The sequence below is a fragment of the Carassius gibelio genome, chromosome B5, assembly GCF_023724105.1.
Source record: "Carassius gibelio isolate Cgi1373 ecotype wild population from Czech Republic chromosome B5, carGib1.2-hapl.c, whole genome shotgun sequence".
NCBI classification, from domain to species: Eukaryota; Metazoa; Chordata; class Actinopteri; order Cypriniformes; family Cyprinidae; genus Carassius; species Carassius gibelio.
Genome location: NC_068400.1, coordinates 40400524 through 40414337, shown reverse-complemented (window position 1 = coordinate 40414337; position 13814 = coordinate 40400524). Strand labels below are relative to the sequence as shown.

The following is a 13814-nucleotide window of genomic DNA, read 5'->3' as shown; positions in this document are numbered from 1 at the left end:
GCAGGGGACGGGAATTTTTTTTTTTACCAATAAATTTTTTTATATAGTACCCAGCTAAATGTTTCAAAATATAAAATAAACAAAACAAAGTATATGTTTCAATCCTGTCAGATAATGATGGTGGGGCTCAAGAGCAGAGGGGCGGGGGGCCCTGGCCTTGGGGTAATGTTTGGGCCCTATACCTACACTACAATTGCCCTCAAGTTAAATACACTGTCAAGGTCCAGAAAAGTAAGAAAAGCATCATCAGAATGATCAATCTGCCATCAACGGTTAAATCGTAATGTTATAAATTGATGAGACATGAATTTTGTACATGAATAAAACAAAAACAATGACTTTATTCAACAATTTGTCTACTCTGTGTCTCTTCACATCACTATAGTGCCATTTTGGAGAATATAAGCTGAATCCAAGCAGCTTATGCTTTTCTCTGTCTGCCGTGCCACAAGGATGCGCTGTTTTCTTTCAGATCGCAGTGTAAATACACATAGAAAACAGATGCTTGTGTTGCAGCTAACACAGAAGAGAGTACACAGTTTGGTGCTTAATATAGAGTTACTGTCTTACTTTATTAGTTTCCTGTTTATTTAGTTTAACCTTTATTTTCACACTTTATTTTAACAATCAAATTCTCGCTATTAACAAAACATGAACTACAACTTTTGTCTCAATAAACCCCTACTTAGCTGCTTAATAATAGTTGTTTAATTAAGGTATTGGTCAGGATTAGGGATGTAGATTATTGATTATTGGTCCCTGTATAGTGTTACAAAAATCCCCACTGACAAAACTTTCATGAGATTTTCATGACAGATGCTGTTTGTATGATGTACAGAGTAGGATGTTCCAGATCGGTCACTTCTGAGGGCACATTTCAGTCAGGATGCTGCCTTGGAAGGAATAAGATCCTCACTGGGTTGTGAAACTGAGCTTTAGTGTTATTAAAGAGTTCCCTCCGAGACATGTGTGATGTGAATGGATTGGTTCTCTTAACTTTTTGCCCTCTGCTGAATTAGCATAGCACTAGCCAGGAGGGAAGAGTGTTGCCTGGGAAACGAATTGCCACCATTGGCAGTGGGATCAGAGTTGCAAACTGCGAAGGGTAAAACCTTTAGCATCGGGTAAAAGACAGGCCCAGACGGTCTTACGTCTGTCAGAGCCTCCAGAGAGAAGGGAAATAGAGTGGTGGAATTGCTTTGGCAGTTGATTGCATGGTCTTAAAAAAATGGAGAGATTAAAACGCTGCATAAAGTCACCCAAAGGTAATCTCATTTTATCTGATGTGACTGCAGAGTTCTGGCTCTTTTCTCAGTAGGAATTCTCAGAGGATTCGTGATGGAAACAGAAAAGACTTGACATCCTGCGAGCCTTACATTGGTCTTGTCGTCAGAGCAAGCCGAGTCTCGGACGGCGAGTGATTCGCTGCTAATCAGCTGAGCCTGTTCTCGGCGGGGAACTGTCGCTGATGAGAGCCACTGCAGATTAAAATGACACATGATTGTACATTGCGAGAATTTCAAAGTGTCTGACATTATAGCCTGGCTGCACAACGATTCCCCACACCCAGCCGTTTAGAGGCAGCCAGAGAGGAAGTGCTGTTTTTGGCTGCGGATCCTGTCCAATTGCAGTCGCATGATGACAATGACATTCCTCACCTTCGTTCAGAGGTGTGTGTGTGTGTGTGTGTGTGTGTGCTTGTGTGAGTTCTCAGCAAGAACCCAATTAAAGCATGTTGGAGGAAGGATATCTTGACCCAGCCCAGCATTAGTGAATGACAATAGCTGTATTGAGAGAGACGTGACTCCAGACAAACTGATTTCCAGGTGCTAAACAGCCTGCAACACCTAAACGCCTCCTCGAGAAAAGGGAAGGAGAGGGAGACGGGGGTCTGACTCGTGGTCTGAGATATTAAGAGAGACAGAGGAAGTGCAGGGATGTGGGTGGAAGGACGATTAGCAGCAGCGGTGCTTCACAAGGAGGGGAGCTGGATGCTTCTCGTGCCAGCTGTGAAACAAATGGTGTTTAAACACAGTAATACAGCAAAAGATTGGGATTTGCACACAATGACTGACTGACAGATGGATAGGCAGCCAACCTTTAGGAAAGCAGAGGGGAAAGATAGATGAGTTAGATAAAGAGAAAGATAGAGCCAGGTTCAGGCACAGAGGATCTTTTGGGATGCGTTATACAAGGAGATTTTCAGGGGTCAGAAATGAGCAGATGTTGCATCAGGGAGATTTGCTAATTGTGGGCATCATGGATGTGGACGAGTGTAGAAAGTTGTTATTTTTTCATTCTAATTCAAAAAAAAATTCTTTCTCCAGCTATGAAGCTTTGCAATGTGATCAGAAACCTTTTCATTCAAACAAGCACATGCAGTCTGTGCAGTTGGTTTAATTTGATCTTTGTTGAATTAAACATATAGGATTTAGATATTTGTTATAATTTTTATCTTTTATTCTATTCTACTTATATATTTTTTTGTAATTTTTGTTGATTATAAATTTAGTCAAGTCACTTTTCCACAGCACTTTATACAATAGACATTGTTACAAAGCAGCTTTGCAGTATTAAATGGAAAATTAACAGAACTGTCGCATTAAAAAATTTATATTTATATATATATATAAGCAGCTGTAGCAAGACAATGGGGTCATTATTCAGCTCAAGACATTTCAGTGTTGATTCAGTTCTGTTCAATAACAGCTTCAATGTTGCAAAGTTCATCATGAACTAATTTTATTTCAGCTATAAAGCAAAAGATAATAGTGTCGTTATTCATTTGAGTTCAGATTTTGTTCTCACCCAGTGCCATTTCTGAATATAGGTGTCTTTTAGACCCCATCTAAGCAAGTGAAAGGCGACACTGGCAAGGAAGCCAAACTCAGTTGGTGACAGAAATTTAGAAAAAAGCCCTTGGGAGAAACCAGGCTCAGTCTGAGAATCATTTTTCCTCTGGTCTAAATGAATGCACATGGTGTGATATTATTAAAACCACTTCCACTCAAAGGCAACAGCTTGCTTCTAGAATAACAAGCCATGGTTTAATTTAATTCTCAACATTTTTCAAAACAAACTGAGGTTATGTAAGTTAACTCTATTGCATTATGTCGATATCGCTTTGTACATTGAAAATGGCAAAATCCCTTTCCTGGCAAATTTGTATTTAAATTTTATTTCTTTTTATATTGACTCCACACCGTACATATGCAAATGCCCCACGTTGGCATTCTTGGCATGTGAATATCGAATACAGAGCTGCTCTGCAGCTGCGACAGAAAAATTGGTAAAATGGTTAAAACGTGTACACCGTGAGTAGGAAAGTGGGAGCTATGAGGGCAACTGGAGTGGCACACATCAAAATTGCATTGAGAGGAATGGAAGGCATGAGACAGGGAGCAGAAGAGAGAAGCAAGCATATTAACGGGCATAAGCGGTGTGAAGAGACACCCCTCCAACATCCAGTGACACAGTGAACTGCAGGAAAGGGGGGGCCAGCAGGAAGAGCAAGCATGGAAATGAGCACCTGGAGCTTATTTATCTAAAAGCTTCTTTCAGCTTGCACTTTTTATGGCATAGCAGGAGCTGACTAGCAATAAAAACCACTTTGTGAATCAATTATGTCCCTGGAACGGTATATGGACTATTTAATTGTACAGCTCTCCATCCTGTAACTTTACTAATTGCACAGCACTTCCTTCAGCTGGGCTCCCCCTCAAGTGCTGATTGCATGTTCCTTCTTTCTCTCTTTCTGTTGTGTTTCTAGTCGTCTAATCCTGTTCTTCTCCATAAACCCCATTCCCAGAGGCAATCTGGGGCAGGTAGTTAATAATGCACATATTTCAGACCAAGTGTTTCATGCTGAAAGCGCAGAGACTGTGACATTTCTTGTTTTATTTAGGTGCAAGCCTTTTCTGAGAAAAGCCTTCTAATAAAGCATAATTTTTGAGGTCATGAGGTCCCAGGTGCTGCCTTTTTTAAGCTCTGCTGAAAGATGTTTCATGAATGGCGTTAATAAAAGTGCCATTTGACCCTAATCAGGCACACAATTGGTCATTTTAAAGCATGCAATGACCATATGAATATCTCATTTTAGTCTCAGAGCTAAACTGTGAATTAGTTGAACTTCAAACCGCACAAAAGTTCAGAAATCCTGCTGCGATGATGCAGGGGTCTGATTATGGGAACCTGAATAAAATGTATTCTTGACTGATCGGTTGCCCATTGCAAGTGGAGCAGAAGGGGATACTAAAGGAAAAACAAGAACAATCCTCATTTGGACTTGGCACCTTTGCTATCGTATCCGTCTCAGCCTGCACCTATCATCTTTTAAAGACTGGGAGATGATGATGATCTGAGAGAGAGAGAGAGAGAGCCAGAGGAAGAGAGCAGGAAAGGGCACTTAAAATCCCAGATGGCAAAGAGGACCTGTCAGAATTAATGGTTCTGTATCAGGTGAGAAAGGAGGTGTGAAATTGGTCAGAGCAGAATGTTCTCCAAAATCATACATGATCAGGCTTCCTTTATCTGACCTCAGCGAGGGACAATAATGATGAACTGCACTCATAAAAACACCTGATCGTGGACCATAATGGCGATTACGATTAAATGCTTGATGTTGGTCAAAATAGCCATACGTGTAGTTTCCCCAAAGACCATTGACATACTTAAGCCATGAATATGTATGAATTTTGTTGTTTTAGTTATTAAAATATCAAATCAAGTGGCATCTGCCAACGAACCAGTTCAGAAAGATGCCCTAATAAAGCAACCACTGGTTTAGTTAATCAGTTTAACTAGGAAGACTCTTACAAACTGTTTTGGTTCCATTGACTTCCATTGTATTTTTTGACCATGTAATGAAAGTTCGTGGGAAACAGACTTTCTTTTTTTTCTCTGGAACACAAAATAATGTATTCTGAAGGATGCTGGTAAGAAGTTTCCAATCCCACTGACTTCCACTGTATTTTTGTTTTTGTCTATACAATGGAACGGAAATCAATGGGAACCATAACAGCTTGTTCACTGACATCCTTCAAAATAACCTCTCTTATGTTCCACAGAAGAGAGAAAGTCATACAGGTTTAAAATGACATGAGGGTGAGTAAATGATGACAGGATTTTCATTTATGGCTGGACTATACTTTCAAGTTTGGCTTACATATCTAAAAACGATCAATATATATATATATATATATATATATATATATATATATATATATATATATATATATATATATATATATATATATATATATAGGCGGAGGGTGAACCAACTCCAGGGTAAGGCTAAATTAAAGGTAGTAAACATCATAAACACGTCTTTTTAGGCAGGAACCAGATATGGGTGTCATGTAGGTTAAATACAATATTTTAATGGGATTTGTATTTAACGAGATTACAATTTAGAAATGTATAATTATATAGTGTTTCCTATCCACGATTATTCAAACAGTGAATAAATTATAGGCTTTAGAGAGTGACATTATAACTAACAATGATCTACCGCAAGTTTAAGCACTCTCACAAAAAAAAAACCTAAAGTTATCATCACTGTATAAACTGTGAAATTAATCTCTCACTTATACATCTCCACTTTGTTGTTTATGACGAGGGAATTTGCAAGAGTGCGTAATTCAGTCAGCGAACGTGCACGCGCCCAACAAAACTGATGAGCGAGGACTCATCTGAACGCTTCTGTTTAGTCACTGCATTCTTAAACTCGTCAGAACTGAGTGTGATTAGTTGAAATGCACTGTAAAACACCTAAAATGAAATACGGCGCAACATGAGAGCAGATCTTAATTTACGACATTGTCTATTCATATATGGCGTTATTTTACTGACACATGTTAGGAGGACATTATTGTAGCGCGAAAGCACATTAATGCATTAATACAATGCGCGAGCGCAAATCTCTCAACTTGCACGCAGATTTCCGTTGGTCTCGCACAAAGCGCACTCAGGTATACGCTGCTCTGGCCCAGAGGGAGTTAAAACCAGGCGGCAAGGAAGTCGACCGGAAGTTGAAGTCGGCTGTGTCTTGTAGCAGAACTTCACTTGCGTTAGCATTCCCATTGACTCCCATTCATTTTGCCGTCACTTTGACAGTGAATAACTTTACATCTGAGGCATTTAAAGACTCTGTTTGTCCATTATTTATTTCTAAAGATACACGACAATGTATAAAGGGCTCCATTACCTTCTATGTTACATTATGGCCCCGTAGAACCAGTTTTTGTAAAAAATAGGCTAACGATTGCGTCATAACCACTCGACTCTCTGTCGCATTACCGTACAGACAAGAGGAGAAGCTCGCAGGCAATTAACTTAATATGGCGTACTGGCGTTACATTTTAAAATACTATACAAAATAATTAATCAGAATACTTACTCCTGCTCACTCACGCCAAAGACCTCCCCGCTCAAGCTCGACGTCTCTGCAACATTAACGATGGCAGTTTGCACGCACAGCTACTAGAAGATTTACATCTGTCAGACAGGTTGCTGACGTCGTCAAGCTTCGTTTGAGTCTGCGCATCAGAAACAGAAGTGCTAAAAAAGGCTAAAAATGGGCTTCAATTGTCTCAGTTGAGTTCCAATGGAGTCGCTGTGTCCATATCTTATACTGTCTATGGTTAAAACGTGTCTCTCCTCTTGCTCAAACTGTGGCCTGTGCACACTCAAATCTCTCTGGGCTCATGCGCAATAGGTATTAATTATTTTCGCACCTGAATTAAACCAAATCAAAAGTATCTAATCAGATTAATCAAGTGTTTGGATTATTTTAATCTGTAAACCCTTCTGAACAATTTATCTACACAAACAAAAAAACATGATTCTTAAAATTAATGTGGTCACTAGGCCTATATATATTGTGTACTTGGATTGATATATATATAGATTCTTCTGATTTAAGACAGAAATATTTAGTTATAGGTCAATTGCACTATTCCCTAAACCTATACTTAAGATTTGGATACCAAATATTACACTTTCCATAAAATTTCCATAGTTGCCATAACATTACTACATTATTTTCTATGGTTTTAAACCATTTGCATACAATGCAATTACATTATATATCATGTCATTGTAGTCATTGAAGTGCCATTGAATGTATAGCTAATAATAAGTGCATTTTCATAAAAAAATAAAAATAAATAAAAAACCACGGGGCGACCTGAAAAAAAAAAACACTGAATTAAAATAATAAAAATTAAACCGAACTGCTATTAGAGCATTTATTGTTATATCTTGCATCATTTACATTTATTTTTACATTTGTTGTTGATTTGAGGAGTTGTTATTTATTATTGCCATCATACCAACTGAGGATTTGTTGCTATGATTTTAAATTCAGTTGAGGTATCTTTCTGACATTATAACATAACATTGATGTTTTATATAAAGTCTCCAGGGCCGTAGGCTATAATATGTTGTTTTTAGATAAATTGCTCAGAGACCGGCCAGTTGGACAGAGGTTATGTAGAAATCATCCAAGCACACAATTCCTGGCCATTTCTATTTCATTAACATTGCTAAATTTTATTAAGATGGAAAGAAATTAAAGATCCATCTTTGATTGTCAAAAGAATTCCAGGTTCAGTTCACTCAGCCAATAATATTTCATGATGTATTTTCATAGGTCAGTTGTGGAGGTCTGATTGGTTAAAGCTTTATTTATAGTACCTTTTAAAAAAGTGTTAAGTACAAAGAGATGCATATGTGCAAAGAGAATATAAAAATACAAGAGATATAGTAAAACAAAGTAGCCACTATAACCATTTTATGTTCAAACACAAATACAACAATAAAAAAATATTGGTTTTGAAACTACTTTTTAAAAGTGCATAATGATAACCTTTGACAACGTTTAATTCAGGTGCGAAAATAATGTCTATAGAGCATGAGCACAGAGAGATTTGAGCGTGCACAGGACACAGTTTAAACGATAAGAGAGAAACACGTTTTAAGTGCACGCACTCTCCTCGGCCGAGAGCAGCGTATATTCAACCAGCGCGCGTCTTATTTTGTGCTAGAGCAAAAGAAATCCGCAAGCAAGCATGCTCGCGCATTAATGTGCTTTCGCGCTACAGTAATGCCCTCTCGACATTTATTTCTAAAATAACGCCATAATATTCCCTTTGTGAACAGACATAACAGATTATATTTCTTTGTGCAGTGGCAGTTGTGTCTAATTGAGTGCCATTTTTCCCCAAGTCCCTGTGGCCAGCCTTCCCCAGCCTTTTCAAGCTTTTTCATGATTCAATTCAAGATGATATCACGATGCATCCCGATTATATCAAACTTATTCAGTGCCTTTTTATGAAATGATATAAGCAGGCTATTTTTAAGAATAATTATGTTAATTATTCATTATTAATATTATATTAATTCATTAATATATAATTGATTAATTATTAAGAATTAAAAGTAAATGTATCTTTTAAAACATACAAGCAAATATAAAGAGATAAAGGGGGAAAATACAACTACAAGAGATAAACAAAGAACACTTTTTATTCCAAGGTTTACAGATCATCATAATCATAGTTATGTCTTGTTGTTGTTGTTTTTTGGCATTTGATTATTACTGATGAGATCATAGACAGTAGCAGCTTTAATAGACTGCATTCACACTAATGCACAGATCTATTTCAGCATATCAGATTTTTTTTTACCTGTTCTGAAAACAGAGCTGATCGTTCACATCAATTTCGGATCATAAAAGTAGATGCAAGTGCACTTAATCGCAGCAGTGAGCAGTGATTGCTTCTAGGCTGCACACGTGCCATGTGTGGAAAAAAGTTAAGCTCAGATTTTCACGTGACATCAGAAGGTTATATTTGATTTTGGCCTATTACTGCATCGATTTCCTCATCGCGATGCATCAATGCAATGATTAATTTCAACACCCCAATGTAGACCTTATTCGTCTTTAATAAGAATAACCCTTCCACCCTAACTACCCCACGATTGCTGTTAGACACAGAGATCTCTCATGTTGTCAGGCACACTAATGCTCCGTCCTCTCTTAAGAGGCCTTTAAAAAAGCCAAGCGTGATGCTGACACACTGCGTGGTGAAAAAAAGCCTAAAAGGCCTGTTCCTGGCAGCACTGTCCAAATCAGCTGTTGATTACAGAGAAAACTGGCAATTCACTGGTGGCTTCTGTCAAAACGCAGACACTAAAGAGTCTTTTCTGTGGGAGGACACAGCACTCGGTGTCGTGATCTTTTGTTCGGTTCTCTGGCCGTGCGGTTCCTTGAAGTTGTTTCACATTTTAAAAATAGAAACATTTTAACTTCTTTATTTTCAGCCCAAGTGGCAGAATATCCCTTTGCATTCACAGGTCATCCAGGCTGAATTCACCTTTCCTCACAGGATGGTCTTATCTCATCAGTAACCCTTTTTTATCTTACCTGGATCACACCTGTCCCTTTGTTCTGCAATGGAAAGCCAGGGGAGTAAATGACTTGTAACATATTCTTCAGGTAAGCAGACCTGCCGGAGCCAGTGTGGGCCTTCACACCCAAAGGTTTAACACCTACACAAAGCCAAAATCCTCCACTTGACTGCTCTTCGGTTAGACTATCAGGGAACACATGGTCATTGTCCCAATAAAACACCCTATCTCCATTTTCTATCTCAAATGCAAACTTTACCTATTGTAAAATTTCACTCATACCTAACCAGAGCTCTGTATAACACACTCTCCCTCTCTCGTGAAAGGGTGTTATTAAGATAAAATTATACGTTAAAAGATTATAAAGTGACACTGGCATTATTTAAATAGTGAAAGATTAAGAGTACAATGGTGCCTCACACCGTGTCCTATCCAGGTGCAAAGTTTGCAGTGACACGTAATTTGTCTGTCCACACTGAAAGAAAAAAAAATGCTACGTGGCACAATAATAGCCCATTAGAACATATTTGATATTTAGTCTACAGTTCGCATCTTGTTGAGGTCTGGTAAGGGCACAGTGTTAAACCTGGTTCTTACGACATGTCTTTTTTCTATTCTCTCTGAAGGCAAAGTGTTTACACAACATGCAACAATTACTCCCAATTGTAATGTGTTTAATGCCCAGCTATTTTCATTACTGGACCAATCAGATTTTGTTGTGGGCGGGGCAAATCAGTGTTGTAGATTTGAAGTTTAAAATGAATTGGTCTATTTATCTGTCTCTGTCTGTCTGACTTTCTGTCTGTCAGCAAGGCCTGTAAACCTGCAAAACGTTTTGTTGTTAAATTAGTTAGTTGAATTGAATTCAGTGTTACTTCATTTTATTTATATGTCCATGCATTTCAAAACTATTCTGCAACATGCTTTTTTGGTTTTATGATTCAACACAGGAATTGAAATTAAAATTGATATCTTGGATCATTTTTAAATGAGTCGTTACTATTGACAACAGCCCTTATACGCCGCCAATATAACTTGTAGTCAATTTTTTTCCAAAATAAACAATTGCTCACAAAACACCACAATTAAGAGCACTTGTGCTGCTGAGTTGTATGGAAAACATACATCTCTCTTTGACCTTTACTTCTGTGCCTGAGGCCACACAGAGCCATCAGCCACCTGTAGTGTGTGTGTGTGTGTGTGTGTGTGTGTGTGTGTGTGTGTGTGTGTGTGTGACACCTGTGACCCTAAACCCGACTCCCTATTTCTCAATCTCATCAGATCACATCAGCAGCTCTTTTTTCAGCTTGATGTCTATTTGCCCTTGCCCTCCTCCATGCTCTCCATCATCAAGTTGCCCTCGCGCTCTCAATCTCTCTTCCTCCCCCTCTCTTTCTCTCTTTTTCTCTCCCTCCTTCATTCTGTCTCTCTGTCCTCTGACCACCTGACACCTTTTCAGATCCTTTTGGCAGACAGCACACGTTTCACCTGGCAGCGGGATTCGGTGATCCAGCCCTATCGATGGCAGATAAATCAATGTTATCTCTTTTTCCCATGCCTCTGTTTCCATCGATTTCTCTCTGTTACCTTGCAGTTTGTGAAGACTCGAATCTTGCTCAATTAAACTGCCTTACTTCGCCAAAGGAACAAACTGTAACATAAGGATGAGGACAAGACGAGGAGGGAAAGATCAAGGAAGAGGGTAAGAGAAGGTTGCTTCGGTTCAGATTTAATTCCTCAATGCAGCAGAAATGTCAAATGACAGTTTTGTCAGAATGAGCAGTTTTTTACCAAATCACAGATGGGACATTTTGCCATTGTACATCTCAGAAGCTGGTGACTCATATAAATGCTATTTACTAAGACAGCCTTCCTGTATAGTAAAATCTCATCAATCAGAGAACAGATGATTTTTTCCTTAACAACATACAATAGATAATAAAAAGACCAGAGCTTTTTAATCCATTTAGTTCTGTACTCCCTAGTGAAACTATACTACAAATGCAGTTACATATTTATATACTTAATAAAAATACCCTGTATTTGTACTGTTGGTATGCTAAACCAGGTATGCTAAATCAGGTACATTTTAAATATCCTGCATTTAAAGATCAATATTATTCATAGATCATACAATCCTCATCAATAATGATGTTAAAACACATTTTAGGCTTTAGTTTGGAAAGAAAAAAGGGTTAACACATATTGAATTGTAGTGAAGCATGTTGTCTTAGTGGAACCTGACATAGTAAAAGTTAACCAAAACTGAAAATTTGCTAAAATGTACTCACCTTCAGGCCATCCAAGATGTAGATGTGTTTCTTTCTTTATCAGAACAGATTTGCAGAAATTCTGCATTACATCCCTTCCTCACCAATATATCCTCTGCAGTGAATGGGTGCCGCCAGAGCGAGAGTCCAAACAGCTGATAAAAACATCACAATAATCCACACAACTCCCACTCTATCGACTGATGTCATGTGAAGTGAAAAGCTGTTTGTTTGTAAGAAACAAATCTATTATTAAGATGATTTTAAGACCTTTAAAACTTTTTCCAGTAAAAAAGTGTATCCCCTGTTGTCATCTCACATGAAAATCCACCAACATTTATTTAAAACTTTTTTGGACTGTTCTCAGTTGTTGATCTTTGCATATTTCTCTCCAGATCCAGACCAGATGATCTTTTCAGTGGAAAAAGCTATATTATGGACAGAAGGCTCATATTTTAAAGCAACGGTTTCAAGTTAAAAACATTAATGATAGATTTGCTTATTACCGAAACACAGTTTGCACTTCACCAGACAATAACTGATTTTTTGGAGTCATGCTGTAGATTGTTGTGATGGTTTTATCTCATTCTGACGGCACCCATTTAGTGCAGAGGATCCATTGGTGAGCAAGTGATCTAATTCTACATTTCTCAAAAGAAAAGTGAGTACATTTTCTGAAATTTTTTTCATTTATTGGTTGATTACTTTAAACAGGCTTTTAAAGCAAAACCAAAACAGCAAAACAATCATTAAACTTCAAACAACAAAGATGAAAAACAGGTGAGCTGAGGGTGTATTATGTGTATTCAAGCACTTTAACTGACACAACAATCAGTTTTTATTAAGGCTAGAAAATAAACAGCTGTTTACCATTTTGGTTGTTTTCAGTGAAGTTTCACTGAAGAAAACAAACCCCTTTTCCTTAATGTTCTCAATAAAACTCAACCTTTAAGCAACCCCCATATCAATATTACTATTCACTGATTCAAAACTAAAAGATTTTCACATTGACCTGACACGAATGCCTGCTGGGCTGATTTGAGATGTGAAAGGCATGGAAAGGCATTAGTCAGAGCTGCAGGCTGCTGTCAGAATTCTTCCTTAGGCGTCAGCTTCTCCCCATAAGATCAGCCTATAGGATCTAGCCTTCTCTGATGTTTTCAATGTCAAACAGTCAGAATTACTGAAGCTTAAGAAGAGGTTAAATTGCTTTGAGAGAGACAGACAGACTACTCTTTTATGGAATAGAATAAAATAGAATAGAATAGCTTATTTGAGTTGTCAGTGTACATGATTAAAACTAAACCAGTGTGTCTAATGTTGTCTTTCAATCCCACTCTTTCCTACCTGGTAAGCATGCAATCTCATCTCTCTGAGAACAATCCATCGGTAATCAATTGAACTCCTGCTAAGACATGCATGTGGGAGAGCATTTTATCTGTTGATTTCATAAGCAGATGACTCGACTAACATTCCGCACGTGCTTGCTCAAGTTTGATTGGAGTGGACGCAATTTGCAATAAAGATTGAACACAAGCAGTCTGGCTGCATGAGCACGCATAAAAGCGATGAATTATGTATGCGCGAGACAAAACAAATGTGTCAAATGTCATATTACACTGAATAATTTCCCACTGGCGGAAAAGCAGCATTTTAAACTGAAAAAGGCCGCAAGCGTGTAAGTCACAGAGTTACAGAAAAATGCATAAATCATATTCAACTCAGCTAATGACCAAACTTGCAACCAATTACCATATTATTATGTGATTTGATTACTTTAAAAAAGTAATTAATTAGTAGTAGCTTCACAATATTAAAGGGAAGGTCGACAACATAGCAGGCATAACTATAAAGAATAAAATAATACAACCTTAATGGGTTGAAGGTAGCCTATACGAGTTTAAGCATTTTAAGAATAGCTGTTTTTTCCAAGCCATTGTTAGATGCCAGCTGTTTTCTGTCATAGTTATGCAAAGATTTAATTTAAAAAACAGTAGCTACTAAACAATTTCTTGTTGTAGTTTTAAACCTATATATAACCTCAGAATGATTTCAAAGCAAGTCTGATTTTGTGGTGGCTGTGCTTTAAAATGAAATTATTATTTCTTAATTCAAGGGATAACGGATTGTGAA

The 13814-nt window shown here is 37.8% G+C and overlaps 1 protein-coding gene across 1 annotated transcript in view; it reads left to right on the top strand.

The window, feature by feature from the left end:
• LOC127957851 (protein FAM222A-like) overlaps positions 1–13814 on the top strand; it is an 82662-nt gene that overhangs the window by 11514 nt on the left and 57334 nt on the right. The window lies entirely within an intron of this gene.